This window comes from Crocodylus siamensis, chromosome 4, assembly GCF_052110815.1.
Source record: "Crocodylus siamensis isolate JL-2025a chromosome 4, ASM5211081v1, whole genome shotgun sequence".
NCBI lineage: Eukaryota > Metazoa > Chordata > Crocodylia > Crocodylidae > Crocodylus > Crocodylus siamensis.
In genome coordinates, this window is record NC_143398.1 from 70980382 (window position 1) to 70997252 (window position 16871).

Sequence of the window (16871 nt, forward strand, 5' to 3'; positions counted from 1 at the left end):
AGCCTTTGAGTAAAAGTTGGCATGGTCGCATACATCTCCGATCAGCATCTAACACTTGCTGACTATGGGTTTTGCTTGATTACAGTTTTGCATGGACATATGATTTAGGCCACCATGCAAGCTGAAATAGAATGCAGTTAAATGATAACACACCTAAGCACTGGACACATCTACATATGCACTTTACTGTGGAGTTAACTTATTATCTCCGCAGTAAAGCACCAACTGTCTACACATGTGCTGGTATTACAGCGCAGTAAATTAATTAACTCTGCTGTAATATAGTAGTATCAGGGACAATACTATCTTACATTGGAGTAATTAATTGTGCCAAAATGCACATGTAGACAGTGACAGGGGCTGGATGGGGCATGAGGGTACTAAAGTGCAGGAGCTGCCTGCTGTATGCCTGTGCACTTTAGCACTTTTGTACCCCAGCCAGCCCTCCACCACCCAGCACCATCACCTGGAGCCTGTTGCTGATCCCCTGAGTCTGCTGCCAGCCCAGGGCTGCTCTACCCCAGCTCAAACTGCTGCTCGCTGACATACATGTAGATGTTGCACCCAGGAACAGCATACTCCAGTGCAAACTGGAGTTTATTTAATCACTTAAATAGCATGTGTAGTTGCATCCACTAAGTAAGTGTCACTTACATTTCCTAGCAGTGAAATTGGATTCTGCCTTTGGTGTATAAGCTGTCTGAATGGCCATTTGGAAGTGCCTAACTCTGTCCCTTGACTAGTAAGGGAGCCTTGACACTTCTGCCTTTTTGTTTGGTTCATGTTTCTGGGACAAGTACCTAATCTTTAGTCATTTCAATACCTAAATAAGGGGTGCTTAGACAAGATCCAGATGGATCCCTTATATCAAAGAGAACTGAGGACATCTAAAACCCGACTCCCTGATAACTCAAACATTCTGCATTACTACAGAAATACATGAACAAAACAGTCCTTTCCAAATAATGGCCACAATCCTCATTTACAGGACTATGTCCCATGATGGCATTCAGGGTTAGAGTTTTTGGGTTTGGCATGTATACAGTGTACCTGTGCAGAAACAGATGAAGCCCAGTGTGAAAATTAGTCCTTGTATGTCATTTAGTGGAAATCTTTTAGAGTACAGCATTTAGTTACTTCAAAAATGATTGTGAGACGTACATTTACATGTGGGCATAGATCTCTTCATTTAGTTATACATGCATACATACAATCATGTACATCAGAAAAAAACAGTGAAACTACTGGGGGGGGGGTGAAGTGGGCAGTATTCGATTCAGATTCAGCCCCATTCGGGGGACAACAATTCAATTTGCTGATTCAGATCACTGCCCCAATTTCAATTCAGCCAAATCTGAAGATTCAATTCTGATTCAGAGAATCAGTTATTTAGCCATAGACACAGTTTTATATGTTTTCTATATACCTTGAGGTACCAGGCGCAGCTCATGAATGCTGAGATGGTGGGGCAGATGGAGCATCCCATGGGAGTGCAGGGGCATTCCCCGCATGTTCAGCGGCAGACCCCCCGCATTCCCCTGGCTCAGTGATCAGTTGTGGAGGACCCTGGGTGCCTCCCCAGATCCAGGCAGCATCAGTTGCTGAGCCAGGGCTTGGGAGGGGGCCCCCCATGTGCTCCACAGTGGATCTAGAAGTGGACCAGAAATACTTCTGGTCCACTTCCAGGTATGCTGCCGATCGCATGCTAGCCCTCCTGGTGCTCCTGTGGGACACTCTATCCGCCCCACCATCTCAGCATTCACTTACCATGCCTGCTAACTTCCAGTACATGGAAAAAACACAAAGCCCTAGAAACTATGTTACCATCTAAATATTTTAGCATTTATTTACCTGCTTAATATAATATATTGGCTATTTATAAAAACATTTACTTATAGCAGTAACCATACCTTTTTAGAAATAGTAAGGATATGCAAGTTCCACACATTAATATTTGTAAAACTTTTAAGATTCAGTTTTAAATGCTCCCAAAGTTCTATAATACCTACATCAGACGTTACTTTCCCAATAACTACGTATGTCCTAGTATGCATGTATACATACACAGATGCACATGGACATTGTAATGTGGACCCACCAACACACAAGGATATTGTAATGTGGAACACCTAACCACTTTAATAGCGAGTTTACATAAGAGTGGAAAAATGGGGATTGCACCTTTTAAGGAAGATTGCTTGGAGGCCAAAAGGGCAGTCCCTGGAGGTATACAAGTTGGGTTCTAGGGAAGGGGGTCAGACTTGATGATCTGCTCAGGTCCCTTCCAACCCTACTAACTATGAAACTATGAAGAACAGTCACTCAGGTCCTGGCAGCACAGGTAAAAGAATCTCTTTGCTACAAGTCATAGATACTGGAGATGATAGGTAACTATGAGTTAGCCCAAGAGAGTCAGAGTAGAGAGAAGCCTCAGCAAAATTGAGGCGAGCATATGGAGGGCTACCAGAGAAGGCACCTCAAAGGGAATGAATTTTGACTGTAGTATTGGTTTAGATTTTGGGCAAAATGCTCTGGGCTTAAGCTCTAAGGCTGCTGAAGACACTGGCAGGAGTACAGAATGTTTTCTGTTTATGGGTTGTTGTGGACTATCAAGCCCTGGAAGACTGCTTTGAAGGCATTCAGCCCTATGGACTGCTGTAGGATTGCACTAAGGAGCCCAGTAGATTAGAGAACCCTATAAACAGTGAAGAAACAGATCAGTCCTGCAAGGGTAATGTAACCCAGCTGGTACTCCAAGAGGTATTCCCTCTCCAATTGAAGGGATCAGACCAGGTGCACAAGCACTGTGGGAGGTGTAGGGATCCTCCTCCCCCTATAGAGCAGAGCCAGATCACTAATGGGGACTTAACCATATACCTTTTAATGAGAGAACAGTACTGGGAACACAACCAGTATAAGCCAAGAGATATAGGGGACAATACAATGCCCAGAGGGGGCAGGATTCAATAAAGGTTAGACGCTTACAATCATAGACATATTCAACCAGTTGACAAGAGACAGGGTTAACAAAATATAAAACACAAACAGCAGAACGAACAATACTGGTGGGTGAAATATAAAAGGCACAAAATACAAGATTTCAAATAACAAAGAATATACAACCTAGGTAACTGGAGGGGGGAAAGTTCCCAACACAATGACCCCTTTCCACTGCAACAAGAATTTCTCCCTATCACTTCACTCATCATCCCAGCAGGGACTTGAACTCAGATCTCCCACATGGTAGGTAGAAACACTGCTACACAGCCACCAGTGTTGGTGCTAGTTCAGCCTGCTAGGGTTCTTGACCTTCCAGGAGCCCCAGCCTTACGTTGAGCTGCCTGGCCTCTGATTAAAGGAGCTGAAAGCACAGCCGGGAACCTCTCAGGTCACTGCTTAGATCCTTGCTGGAGCTGGGGAGCCTCTCCTGCTGGCCGCATGGCTGAAGGTCCAACTGCTGCCTGCAGGTTCTACTCCTTCGGATGCTTCTGGGGCAACTGCTTCCGCCCCGCTGGGCCAACTCTTTGAAATTCCTTCCTTGTGGTCCCTTGCTGGTCTCTCCTGAGTCAGCTGCGCTGCCCCTTTTATCCCCCTCCAGGTGATCCCAAGGAGCCAATCAGGGGACATGGAGTGTGAGTCTCTGGGTCCTGATTGGTGAGGAAAGGGAATCCCTAGCCCTCCAATCATCTTTTACCCTTTCAAAATCCCTGGGCTAAATCACTACCAGCTAGCCCATCATACCAATAAAGAGGACCTTAACAGGGCCCACTGGGAGTGAATCCTCTGCCCCATAGGCTAGGGCAGGGGCAAGCCAGTAAGCCTGTGCAAAGCGACTAGTATTCACTTCAGATTTGGATGAAACTGATTTGGGGGACAGTGATTTGATTTGGTGATTCAAATCATTGTCCCAAATCAATTCAGCCACATGTGATTCAGATATTTGACCGCCGTTGAAACTCCAAATCAAACAGGCCCCATTCCCCGCCCACTCTCCCAGCCCTGTCAATGGCTGCCCCACCCTGCCCCAGTGTTCTGGCTCTTTAAAAAATAAAAAAGCCTTGCACTCACCAGCTGCTGCCAGGTGCGGGGGGTGATCCCCTCTGCACCCTGTTGTATTGTGGGGCTCTGCCACAAGCCCCCAGAAGCCCTGCTGGCTGCCGCAGCAAATGGTGAGTGCAGGGATTTTTTTTTTTTCAGAGCCAGGATACTGGGGCCAGGTGGGGCAGCTATTGTTGGGGCTGGGAGAGCAGGCAGGGATCAGGAGCACTCGGGGGGGGGCTGGGGGAGCAGGCAGGGATAGGGCCTAGCAAGGGTCCCCTCCATGGTCCTCTTCCCCCTCCTGCACTCCCCCCCACCGCCCCCTACTTATCAGCATGGAGTCTGGATCCAGCTCCCTGTAGCAGTGAGCAGGGACTACCTGAATCTCCAAAGCTCCCCAAAGCTTTCTGAATCAATTTGGACCTTTTTATTGGTCTCCCTATTCAGTTTGGATTTGGAGATTCGGCTGCTGAATTGGGAATAATCTCCTCTGAATTGAATCAGTCCCCAAAGCTTCGCACAGCCCTACAACCCAGTGACATGAACTCAGAGCGGCAACCTTAAATTGCTTCTCCTTGATGGAACCAAGGGCTACTTCCTAATTATAAATACTGCTAAGCTGTGGCAGGTGAGAGGCAATTAGGTATTTCAGGAGGTGAAAAAAGCAGTTAGGTAAGGACAGACCACCAACAGGTGGTGAACCCACCTGGGCCCTGCTATAATATTAAACATTATCAACAATATGCAAGTGTGCCATGCTCAAATCATAACAAATATTTCATTTAGAATTCACTAGAATGAAAAGCATGCAAGTTTCTAGTGTCAGCAGAACTAGCCACAGATAATCATCACACTTACAGTAATCATATACAATACCATGTTACTGAAAATCCTGGAAAGCAGAATGAGTGATACTTTTCTAGCAAGTACAGAGGGTTAGCAACAATACTGGTAGATTAAGTTCATGTACCAATGTGACAAAGAAGAATTATTAGTGGATGGCAAGCTCAAGAACATGGGAAAGAATACTAGTAGGACAAAGCTACACAAAGTATTATTTTAGGACAGTGTATGGTAAAGTTGGCAAAGATGAGAAATCTTGACACAAATACAACCTTCAAACTGTACAGGATTCCATTTTGCTAGTAAGGCACTGGCAATTATCTTCCAGGGATGGTACTGAAAGAGAGAGGGGTCAGCATAGGAAATATGGGTTCATTTTAGGAAAGGTAAAAGTTGCATGTGTTATATGTTGTATCCTCTGATTCCATTTCTTGCATACTCCCTTTTCCAGAAATGTGTTAACATTCGTATGTGAAATATAAACATGCTGTATCCATTAGGCTACCACAGAGAATCTTCAGGTTGGCAAGATGAAGCAATGCTCCTTCTAGGGTCATATTTTTTTTCATTCTTATTTTAATTATTGTAAAAGCTTTCATAAATTGCTGACATTGAAGGAGAACAGAACTCTAATCTCTATAAAAGTATTGAACCCTGAAAATAAGACTCAGATTAATGTGCTAATTTAAAAACATTTTTCTCATTCTAACAGATGCACATTCTGTAAGCACTGACTAGGTATTACCTGATTAGGTTTATCATGGATACAATGCACTGCCACATGCCATAGAAAGAGTTCAAAATTATTCATTCCCTGCATTTTTTTAATGCATCATAAAATATTGTTTCTCTTGTTGCTGTGCTTTCCGGATCCTTGGAACCTGACATTTCTTAATTTGAACTTATTTTCCAGGTCATCAATTCAATTGTCTAATGCTATTGTCTTTAGGATTTACAGCTAGAACAATATTTTCCAGAACTACTAATAGCTATGTTTTCAGTTATTCTTCAACCTCCAGGAAACTAAAATCAATTTTTAACTTGTTATGCCTGTTAACTATCTGTAGTGTAAATAGTCTCATACTCTTTAACTTTGTTAAACAAGTAAATTTGTCTATATGCAAAAATGAAATAGCTTGCAAAAATTCCAAAGGCACATCAGATACCATGATGTAGACCAGAAATAGAAGAGCAGAGCAGAGCAGAGCAGATGGGTAGGTGTTGAATCTGGTATTCCTTTCTTTCCAGACTTAACTCTTACAACATGTAGTCGTTAGGACAAGGAAAACAGAACGAGTTGGGTTTTATTTGTAGATTTAATACTATCACGCTACCTGTTTACAGATGTGGAAAAAAAAAAGGAAAAAAAACAGTACTTAACTCTTAGCTCAATGCACCCCCACACTGAGTGCAGCACGTGCCCAGAAGAGGTTAGTTTGACCCAGCTGAATAGATCACATGCTTCAGGGGACTTTTTGGTGCTTTTATCTAATAGCTGAAGGGTGTGTCCCCATGAGCACATGTGCGATTCCCCAGGGGAAAAATAGCAGTGCTATTTGACCCAAAGCACACCCCTGCATGTGTGCTGTGGCACATGGCAAATTGTCCCCAGTAGGGTAGGGGAGGCTGGGGCCAGCACCTTGACTAGCCCCAGCAGCCTTACCTCGGATCCTAGGGGCCTCCTGGGCCAGCAGCAGCAGTGATCCAGGCATTCGGAGCCTGGCTAGGCTCTTTTTCTGGTTGCCCAAGCTGCTACCATATGTCACATTGCTGCTTTTCTTTTCAGTAGCTTTTTTTGACACCAGAATCTCCCAGTATCAAAAAAACCCACCATGCTACAAATTAGCAATGCGGTGGATGTGCCCAAAAAGCCCCACTGAAGCACCTAATCTATACAGACTCTGATAAGCCAAGTCAAACAAACATGCTTCCTCTTCCAGTAAAGTGCTATTTTGTTTGTTTTTCCATATCTGTCAGCCCCCATTGTGTCACTTTGGGGGAAGGACAATGTTTCTAGAATCCTTAGCATACGCATATATTCATCTGACCACTCATCTAGGGGTTCAGGTAGAAGTCACTTGCCCAGAAGATTTTCAGAGTTGGTGTTTGGCCATACTAAAGCCATCTGAGAATTGAGGGTTCCCTCCATCAACATAATCTCTAGGTAGTTCACACATAAGCACTGCTTATTCCTTGAGCACAATACTAAGACTATTCCTGTATTCTTTAAGTCAAGGAAAGAGGAACAAGAATTGGTCTCTCCTGGGTTTATTAGTAGAACAGAGATAGAAAAGGTTTGTGTTTCTGTGTGTTGGTGGGGGTGGAATACAAGTCTGGAAGACAGAAAAAGGGAATTGTAAGATTGTTTCCCACGTTTAAGGCTTGCATGCTTAGTAAATTCCAAATGCACTGCAAAAGAAGTATAGGCTAGGAGATGAGCAGAGGCAGGAACCTCATATCTTGGAGTCCATCAGAGCATTTGGGATTCAGCTATACTGGCACTGGGATCCAGCCTGGGGGCTTACAGGATAAAGTAGAGTAGAGTAGGGTAGAGTGCCAAAAACACCTGCAACCTTGATTTATAAGATGTTGGTGTGCCAGGGGCAGGTATCAGGGGAGCTACAAGGAACTGCATTGCTTATTATGGCAGTGCAGTCCCAGTCCCTTCCCTGCCATCGGCCTTGAGGCATGTGTGCACCCACCACCAACAAAAAGCCAGGCTGGGACTGTGCAGACCCATGCAGTTTGGCTTTCCCTTTTCTCTGTCTTCCTCTGTATGATCATCTTCCTCATTTACATCTGCTGAAAAGCTGATAGATGTTACAAAGATCTCTACTAAATATTTAGGCCTCATTAGCTTCTGTTCAAGAACCTCAAGAACTTTATCTCCCACCCTTTTCTAAGCAACTGTCTGTCTTTGCACTAGATTCTGCAAAAAAAAAGAACCATGTTAATGGCATTGTCCCGGGAAGCAAAGTAACACACAGCACTCACCGGCAGCTCGGGACGAGATGCACGTGGGGTGGAAAGAGGAACCCGCACAGTTCGTTAGCCACCTCTTTGTACAATTACAGCCGGCCGGTGACATCAGCATCAGACACTGGCCAGCAGAACTAAAAATGGCGTCCACAGCAGTGGAGGTGGCGGATAGCCAGGAGACAGAGCTACGGCCAATGCTGGTGGCAGGGCGGACTCCACGAGCAGGAGGTGACACTGGCGGAGGAGAGAGGAGCACCCCGACAAAGGCTCTCACTGGGCAACAGAGGAGTGACAGGCTGGCCGAGTGGAGGGGGAACTGAAGTGGTACCTGGAAACGCGGCAGGACCCAGGTGTGAGTGCCGGGATGATGGGATGTGGAGGACGGCACGCCAGGGAGTGAAGACCCAGGGACAGCCCTGAAGGGGGTTGTGATTGGGGTGGGTATCACTGCCGGAGCCCAGTGTGTTGAGTGATGGACAGGAGCTAGTCCAGGAGGTGACGAGCAGAGAGGAGAGCTATTCCTCCCCATAAGGGTTTGGGGATGGGGAATAGGTTACGGGTCAGTTTGTGCATACTCATTTTGTTTTGTCACCCTGAGCAAAGGGGCATAGGAGATAGGGATAAGCATCCCTGTGGTGGGGCTGGAGGGAAGCCTCGGTGGGGTGCACCAGTGGGGAAAGTACCCCTGAAAGAAGGGACCAAGGTACGAAGGGCTGTAGGGGCAGGCCCACGAGGGCAAGCAGGGTCTCTAGCCACTGGCTCCGGGACTTGGTGTGGAGAACGTGACCCATGGGAGAGGCTGGGGATAAAGGCTGGGCAGCTCCCCGAAGGTGGTGTAAGGCTGGGGTGTAGGGGTGGTGGAGCCCTGTGAGCAACCGCTGGGCAAAGCCCGGGCCACCGAGGAACCCATTAACTGACCCCTCTTACTGAGGAACACCAAGTTGTGGCAGGTGAGAACGGGGTTGGCGACGTGGGGAGGAGAGAACTATCTGGGCGACAAACAAGCCCGGAAGGGGCGTGACATCCGCTAGTAGATCAAAAGCCGCCCGAGAGCGGCTAATTGAAGCCTGGTGGTCGCAGGCATGTTCTCAGATTTCAGACTAACTGCTAACTGAGGCCTGTCCCTTGTACCCAAAGCATTACCTATTTCTTATACCCACTTGTTCACCTGTCTTCTGGAAGTTATATTTTTTTCCTTCATATACTAACAGATACAGAGGAGAGTTTTGTGCTGAACTCTAAAATGTAAGTGGATGAAATTTTCTGAGGATGGACTAGTTATAGGGGAACATGTTCTCATTTTTGTATATAGAAGAGGTACTTAGATGTCATGCATTGGACAGGTGTGATGTAGGCAGGTCATAAAGCGGGGGTGGGCGAAATGCATCCCGGGGGCCAGATGTGGCCCACCAGACCATTCTATCCAGTCCACGGGGCCCCTAAAATATTTTGAAAATTAATATTTATCTGCCTCAGCTGCCTGTCATGTGGCCCTCAATGACTTGCCAAAACTCAGTAAGCGTCCCTCTGCCTAAAATAATTGCCTGCCCCTGTCATAAAGGATGAAACTGTAGTAGCAAAGCTGAAAAAGAGATGAAGGTATGTATAAGACTGTTGGTGAAAGAGTGACTCTCAGTTGCTGATAATGTTTTAGGCATGCTTGTAAGCCAATTTAAATATGTGAGCATTGTATACAAAGAGAAAGATTTTGTCAGAAGCCTAGTCTGCATAGGGGTAAATGTGAGATTTAAACTGAGGATAAGAGGGCTAAGCCTATGGTGAGTCTCTTGTTCAAACCATGATGTAAAAAAAAGGGTATGTTTTCAATTGAGTCACCATGACCTTTCCATACAACATTACCCTATTTATTGTATTTTAATTTTCAAGAAGCACCCATTTTATTTTCTATAGTCTTTTATTATTAATTGTAAAAAACTGTGAAGTCAATTGGTCAATTCATTTCATCATTCTTTTCCCCCGTACCCATTTCATTCCCACCTCCAACCTATTAACTCTTAATAGACTATCACTTCATTAAGATTTCTTCAGCACATTTTTCTTTCAGAGTATGTCTAAATTCCTTCATTAATAGCTTTTAGCTCGTTTACATTTACATGTAAGCCATATTAGAATTCATGTATTCCATTGATATACTAATCTGTTTCTCAGTTTATGTCAATTTGGGATCTTGTTACATCCCTGAATATTCTGTGCTCAAAGTAAAGCTGTTTAAATATGAATATTTTGTGACATGTTTAACAAATCCATTGTGAAAGGTTAGGGATTTCAGGGCCTTGTTTCACATTGTACTTTGAGCTGCTCCAATGTTGTTTTCTGTTAGCGCTAGCTCAATTTTGTAATAGTTGCACCTTAAAGCTAAAAAAGTCTGACTGTCCCCCACCTGCATAGTTGTGAGTTGCCAAAATAGGGATGGTGAGCCAGGACAGGCTTCTTCTATCCCTGCTTTGGTGAGGAGGTATGAGAAGTGGGCTGGAGAAGTGGGGAGAGAGGAGTGAGAATATGAAGCTGGGAGGCAGAGAGTTAATGAAATGGGAGGTGGAAAAAAAAGGGGATGAGGGGTGAGTGGTTGAAATCAAGGAAGTCAGCCACTGAAAGATAAAATATAAATTTAAAAAAATTAAAAAGAAATACAGGGGCAGTAAATTAAAGAAGGTTTGATGTTTTTATAAATTGTGATTTGGGATTGGGGTGAGGAGGGTGCTGGTCATGTTTTCCAATATGGCTGGGAGGTGGGAATAGGGAGAGAAGATCCTGTTTGGGGAGTTACTGCCCTGGAAAGGAAGCCGCAGCTCATGGGGGCCTAATCCATCCCCCTACCTTGTGTTCCCCCACTCGACCTCCCTAGCCCCCACTACTGGACCCACCCATGCCCTACAACCTAGCTAGCTGGCATGTGCTCTGCAGGCTGTTTGCATGGGATTGCACCCCTAGAAGTGGGAATGTCATGCCCCCAGGGGCAGGAGGGGAGATTGATCCCCTAGGCAGTAGAGTTCAGGGGTGGAAAGGTTGTCCACATAGCATAAGTGCCAACTCCATGGGTGCTCTGGGGCTCAAGCTCCTACCAAGAAAAAAATTAGAGGGTGCTTAGCACCCACGAGCCACATTGGGCAAGCTGGGTTGAAGTAACATGCTGCCTCTTCTGGGTATGTGTGGGGCTCAGCACGCGAATGCAAAAATAAATAAATAAATAAAAGCACCCACTGGCAAAAACCAAAGCCAGCATCTATGCCATGTAGAACAGGAGGATGGGAGAGGGGACAATGCATCCTGGCATGCTGGGGGACTGAAACTTGGGTAGCTTATCTCTGAGTAGTGGCCACACATAAATAGAACATGAGCTATGTAACATGGAATAGAGACAATTCTGCTCTGGAGTGGCATAATTTTAAGACACCTACAGGGCGCTTAAAACTAGTTTCAGGTGTTAATGTGTGGACAATCTAGAGGTTAAGAGCTTCAGGAATCTCCTATACTTAATGTGTAACAAGGCCTTGAGTGCTTGCTACTTACAGTTTTGAAAGTTTTCCAAGAACAAGCTACACCTCTTCCTTAGGTTCCAGAGCCAGGGTGCTTTAGACCCTGGAATCAGTGCCTCGGCCATTCCTCTCATCTTTATTTGCTTAATCACTTGGCTGTGAGAGCATTTTTTATCTATCACACAATGATAAATGCCAGATCCCTAAAACAACCACAAAAAGTCACCCTGCCTCTATATAAACTTTATTCCTAATAGCAAGCCATTGCGACTCAAAGCATAAAGGATTATACCCCTGCCAAAATGTTGAAGTTTTGTTATTTATTTATTTAATACTTAGGTTTTACTACAATTGTAATGGCTTTTTTTTCATTTTATCATAGGTGCAAGATTCCTATACAATAGAAAAAATTTATAGCAGGAAATAATAGATATCTAATGGAAGCTTGTACCTCCTATTATCTATTATTCCAGGAAGCCTTCACCATGGCAACAATGACATCTGGAAGGAAATCGCTCCTCAACAAAGTTTTGCTTTGACTCAGGATGTTTAGGGGAATATTATACCAGGATGACCCACTACATTACTATTACTATTTAATTTTTAGTCTTCATTGAAGTAGACAATAGAGGAGGAAAGGTACAAAAAATTGACTAGCTGAATATCTTAGGTATGGCTATAACGGTTCTAGTAAAACCTGGAAATCAAATGTTGCAATGAAATGGGTTTGAGCAGCTTTCTGTTTCTGCCCCAGATTCTGGGTGTTGGGTTGGAGAGAAAAAAAAAAAGAACCAAATTAAAATAGCAAGTGCAAAAACCCTAGGTATAAGAGAAACTTCTGTAGTGAAATCTTGACACTATTTAAACAAATAGAAAAAATTGATTGAACGCTTGGGTTTCAATCTATTTGCATAGGCTAGTACTTCAGTGGAACAGAGAATGTGACACAGTAATAGTATATTTTATAAATAGTTTATAAAGGATTACTAAATAATGAATAACTGTTATGAGCATGTCTCAGACATGGCTAGTAAGTGTTATAGATGGTTATAAGCACATCAGTTGAAGGTATTCTAGAGATAGTTATAAACTAGAGTGATAAGCAACCTAACGCCCTGTTGGGATCTCTAACAACTAATTAAACATTTATTAAAGCATCTATTAAATCATTTATTAGCCCATTATAAATTATTTATGAATGTAACCTTATTAGAAAAGGTGACCAAATAAACTAGGGATGGCAAATAACATTAAAATACACTAACATAAGACTACAAATTCAATAGTATAAATTTAAAGTATGTACTTCTCTTTTAAAATATAAATAATTTACAAAAGTAATACATATTGAATGAGAATACATTTTTTTCTTTATTTTTTTTTTCATGGGAAGGAAAAATATTTAAAAAAATTAAGAGGCTCTTGGATCCAAAGAGTCTTGAGTTGTAAAGAAGTTCCAAAGAAACATGGTCTTTTATGACCATATCTGCAATATGAAGAAGATGCTACTTCTCTTGTTCCTCATAGGTGACTATTCATCAGTCATATATGTTTGCAAATCAAGCAAAAGCATTAACACCTACATTGTTCGACACTCAAGCATAGCAACATTTTGAACTTTAAAGCCTTCTTTACTGTTGTTGGTTGGTATTATTCTGTTGTAATATACTACGAATACTGGATGATTTCTCTTATGTTCTAAGTTTATTTTGTACTGCTTACCTGGTGGAAAGTAAATCTAATGTAGTCAGAGATTTCCACTGCAGAATTCTGCCCTCAGTCCATGTGGTGGAAGCTGATCAGAAACTCCACTTCAGGTTATGCTAGAAAATGCCTTCACTCTCTCCTCCCTAAAGAAAGAAGGACAGGGAAGAACATATGCAAAGAAGAGAGGGTGGGGAAGAAGGGTTAGAGAAGTGATGGTTTGCTCTTCCCACTTCTCCACATTTCAAAAGACTCGGAGGAACTTTACTTCAGAGGCACTCTCACACTTTAGTGTCTCCACTCTTCACAAGTTCTGCTTTACATGTACTAGAAAGCAAGTGTATAAAGTTAAATTGTTCCTGTACATTTAGGCACAGAAACACTAAATAGTGAATTATGCAAGTGAAAGTATCATTATGTTTAAAATTTAGCTTTCATCCGCAGGTGTTTTTTAAATTCCTTTTTACTGGACAGAGCTTTTGCACTGAGGGAACTTGTATCATTTGTTTCTTTTGATATTTAATTGTACAGAGTACTATCTTCCACAATAGCCTCTGGGGAGGAAATAATGTCCCATTGCAGACAATTGGACAAGAATTTCAACATTATTGTTTTACTCTCCCGAGAGCTGGAAAAGAATGGACCATTTTGTCAGTTTTTGACTTTTATTGTAGTTGTAATTGAAGAATGATATGGAAGGGAAAGAAATACAGCAAAACCAGAAGGACAAGGGAAGGTTAAATTGGTATTATCCACATGTGATAACAGCCCAACAAATAAAAAGAAATTGCTGAAGAAAAGGGAGTGGGAGGAGATGTGAGGTGCTGTGTCAGAAGAAATGTAAGAAGAAAAAATTCAAATAAAATGCAAAGGAAGAGAAAACCAAAGTCTAGCTTTCCTACCTCTTCCACTCCTTGAACAATTATAACATTGACAGCATAATATTAATCTGATTTGGTCCCTTTTATATAACCAGCTATTATCTAGACAGCTTGAACCTGTCTCTGTCCTGTCCTAATCTTTGAAAAAGATAAGTTGTTGTGTTGAGTTTCTTTTAAAAATTATCTGTCTGAAAAGTGGGATAGTCTCTTAACATTAGCATTACTGCCTGATTTTAATATACAATGCAAAATGATGAAATAATGTATTTTTTTAAAATATTATAAAGTATTGGGATTTTGTGAGTTCATAGTTTTTCATATACCTTTAACAAAAACTGGAAATTTTGTACACTGTGTGCCTTCCTTTATAAGAAACTCTTCCATGTTTCAAGAAGTGGAACAAAAAGCTAATTCTGCATTAAAATCTGTCATTAAAAGTTTACTTGTTTTTTCTGTCTTATTCATAGACCTCTTTTTGGAAGTGCTACGTTATGTAAATAAGTAGGTATGCATTTTTTTTCTGTTGAAGAAAGACAGATGAAAAATATATGTATTCTTTCCTTGACATTAATCATCACTACATTTTCCTGCAGTTTTCCAGGTAATAGCAACATATTTCTTTAAACTCATTTCTTAGTTATCATTTCACAGTGTTGTGATATTTTATGGCTGGCTTGGAAGCTGAGTATTTGCTGCTGTTCTTGTGGGTTGCTTCATCTTTAAGATAGCAAAATAAAAGCCCATTAATGAATTAATTATAAGGAACAGTAGTGAAGTGTGACTACTTTTAAACCATTAGGGGCTTGATTCAGTAACAATGACTTCAATAGGTGTACTGCCATTGCTTCAGTTAGAAAGGAGTAGGCCTTCTGTCTTTGGGGGTTGCAGTAAAGTAAGGGATTAGAATAAAGTTAATTGAACACAAGATAAATCACTGAACCAAAATATGAAGGAAAGTAAACAAGGGAGAGCCTAAAGAAATATTTGAGAAATGGCTTGAAACAGTAAAACAGTATTAAAAAAATGGTAAGTTTTCTGTTTTAAACTTTTGTATTCATATGCATGACTATATTAATGGACCATATTACATGCATATACATGACCAGATTAAAACATAATCATATATATAATTATGTTTTAACATAGAATATATATTATATATAATTTATGTAAGCATATATATGATTATGTTTTAATCTGGAAAAACGTGGGGGACAGAGGTAAAAGACTTGGGCCCTTTACATTTCCCATTAGCAGGCATAAATGGAGAGCACTGAACAGATCTGGGAAGGAAATGGTTCTCCTGTTCCTCCCAGTTTTGCATTGGCAATTTGAATGAAAAAGAAGGGACCAATTTCATAGCTGAGTGGACCTCTTTCAAGTCCCTCTTCCAATGAATTCTTATACAAAGTGGGCCTGTTCAGGCAGAGGGGATAGAGATCCACTGCAGGATACCCAATAGCCTCATGGTCAGTAGACAATAGGAAAAGCAGGCCTGAACCTGGGTCTCCTATATTTCAGAGGGTGGCTTTAATCACAAAGATACTAAATAATTTGGGGACTGCATCTCTCATTTTTATTTAAAAATTCCTCCCAGAGCTAAGGAAACTTTCACTGAAACTGAAAGAATTGACTTCTTGGCTCATTATTATCTATGTGATTTCTGTGCTAATCCCTTAATTCTATACATATTAACAAACATTGATTTTTCTCTAATTAAGCTATCCTTTCTTCTATAATTATCCTGTCTGTTCTTTACTATTGGTAATGTTTCTTTTCCCATCTTCCACATGTCCAATTAAGGTGTGCTGCTACTTAGGAACCCGTTCTTGGGTGGCTTTTGTTCCTAAGGGATTTGAGCACACAACAAATCAAAGGCAGGAAGGTAGAGGCAAGGCTAAAACCAAGTTGAGCTATGCAGTGGCACAGCAGTCAGAGACAGGAGAGAGTTGTAAAGGTGTGGTGAAGAGGTAGGTTACTGCAGTGACAGTTTCATGGGTTCTTCATCGTAGCAGATGATGGAGGCTGTGAGAAGCTGAACCAGTGATTCAAGCAGGATGGCAAAAAACCAGGAATAAGTGTATCTGGAGGGCTTTCTCTCTCCAGGTAGGAGTGCTATAAATGGCTGGAGTGGATTTTCTCTCAACCCCAACTTTTTGTTTCTGCGTCTTGAAGATGGAAGGCAGCGGAGGCTATGGGCATATTGTGAGGAGGGAAGAAACAGTGTGGGGTAGTAAGAGCCTTGCGCCCTATGGTCATTAGCAGTGAGGGGTTGAGGGAATGGTTTGGGAAAAGTTTTATGGGGAAGGGACTCCCAGGGGCTGGCTGGGGGATCACAAGAACCAAGGGGCTTTTGGAGGGAAGGAGACCCCATGGGGCATGGGGTGAGGGGAGGATAGGGGAATTAGGAGGTCAGGGAGATGTGAGAGGAAGTTGGGGTCTGGGGCTTGGAGGGGGTGGTGTTGTGTCTTTGTTGGTGAAATGGGACTCAAGGGGGTTTGGAGTAAAAGGGATTGGGGGCACAATGGGGGCTCTCGGAGGTTGTGAGGGGCTTCAGTGAGGTTTCAATGTTCAGAGCGGCAGGGGAGGGCTGAGTGGGGTGTGAAGGGATGGTGAGGGGTCAGAGGGCTGGTGTGTGATGAGGTTGTACATGGTGCAGTGGATTCCTGGGGTCAGTGAGGGGGCAGGGTAGGACTCGGTGAGGCATGATGGGAGTGGTAGTGTGGCATCTGATGGTGGGTTTGGGCCATGATGGACTGGGGATGAGCATGGGGTATGTCAGATAACAGTGAACAGAACTGAGCCAAGGAGCATTTGTGAGGGAAGGGCAGTGAGGATCACCGGAGCCATGGTGAAGTGTCTTGGGGAATCACTTATTAGGGTGCATGGAGCAGTTCTGTCTGTGGCCAGGTTGGGGTGCGGGAGCAGG

General features: G+C 42.8%; 1 long non-coding RNA gene across 1 annotated transcript in view; it reads right to left on the reverse strand.

Annotated features, from left to right (window-relative positions):
- Positions 1-5131: 5131 nt before the first annotated feature.
- Positions 5132-16871, reverse strand: part of LOC149865851 (uncharacterized) — a 76228-nt gene continuing 64488 nt past the window's right edge. The window contains exons 2-3 of the long non-coding RNA XR_016441792.1: positions 13080-13207; positions 5132-5217 (exon numbers count right to left, since the gene is read on the reverse strand). This is a non-coding gene — a long non-coding RNA (uncharacterized LOC149865851). The remainder of the gene's footprint in view (positions 5218-13079; positions 13208-16871) is intronic.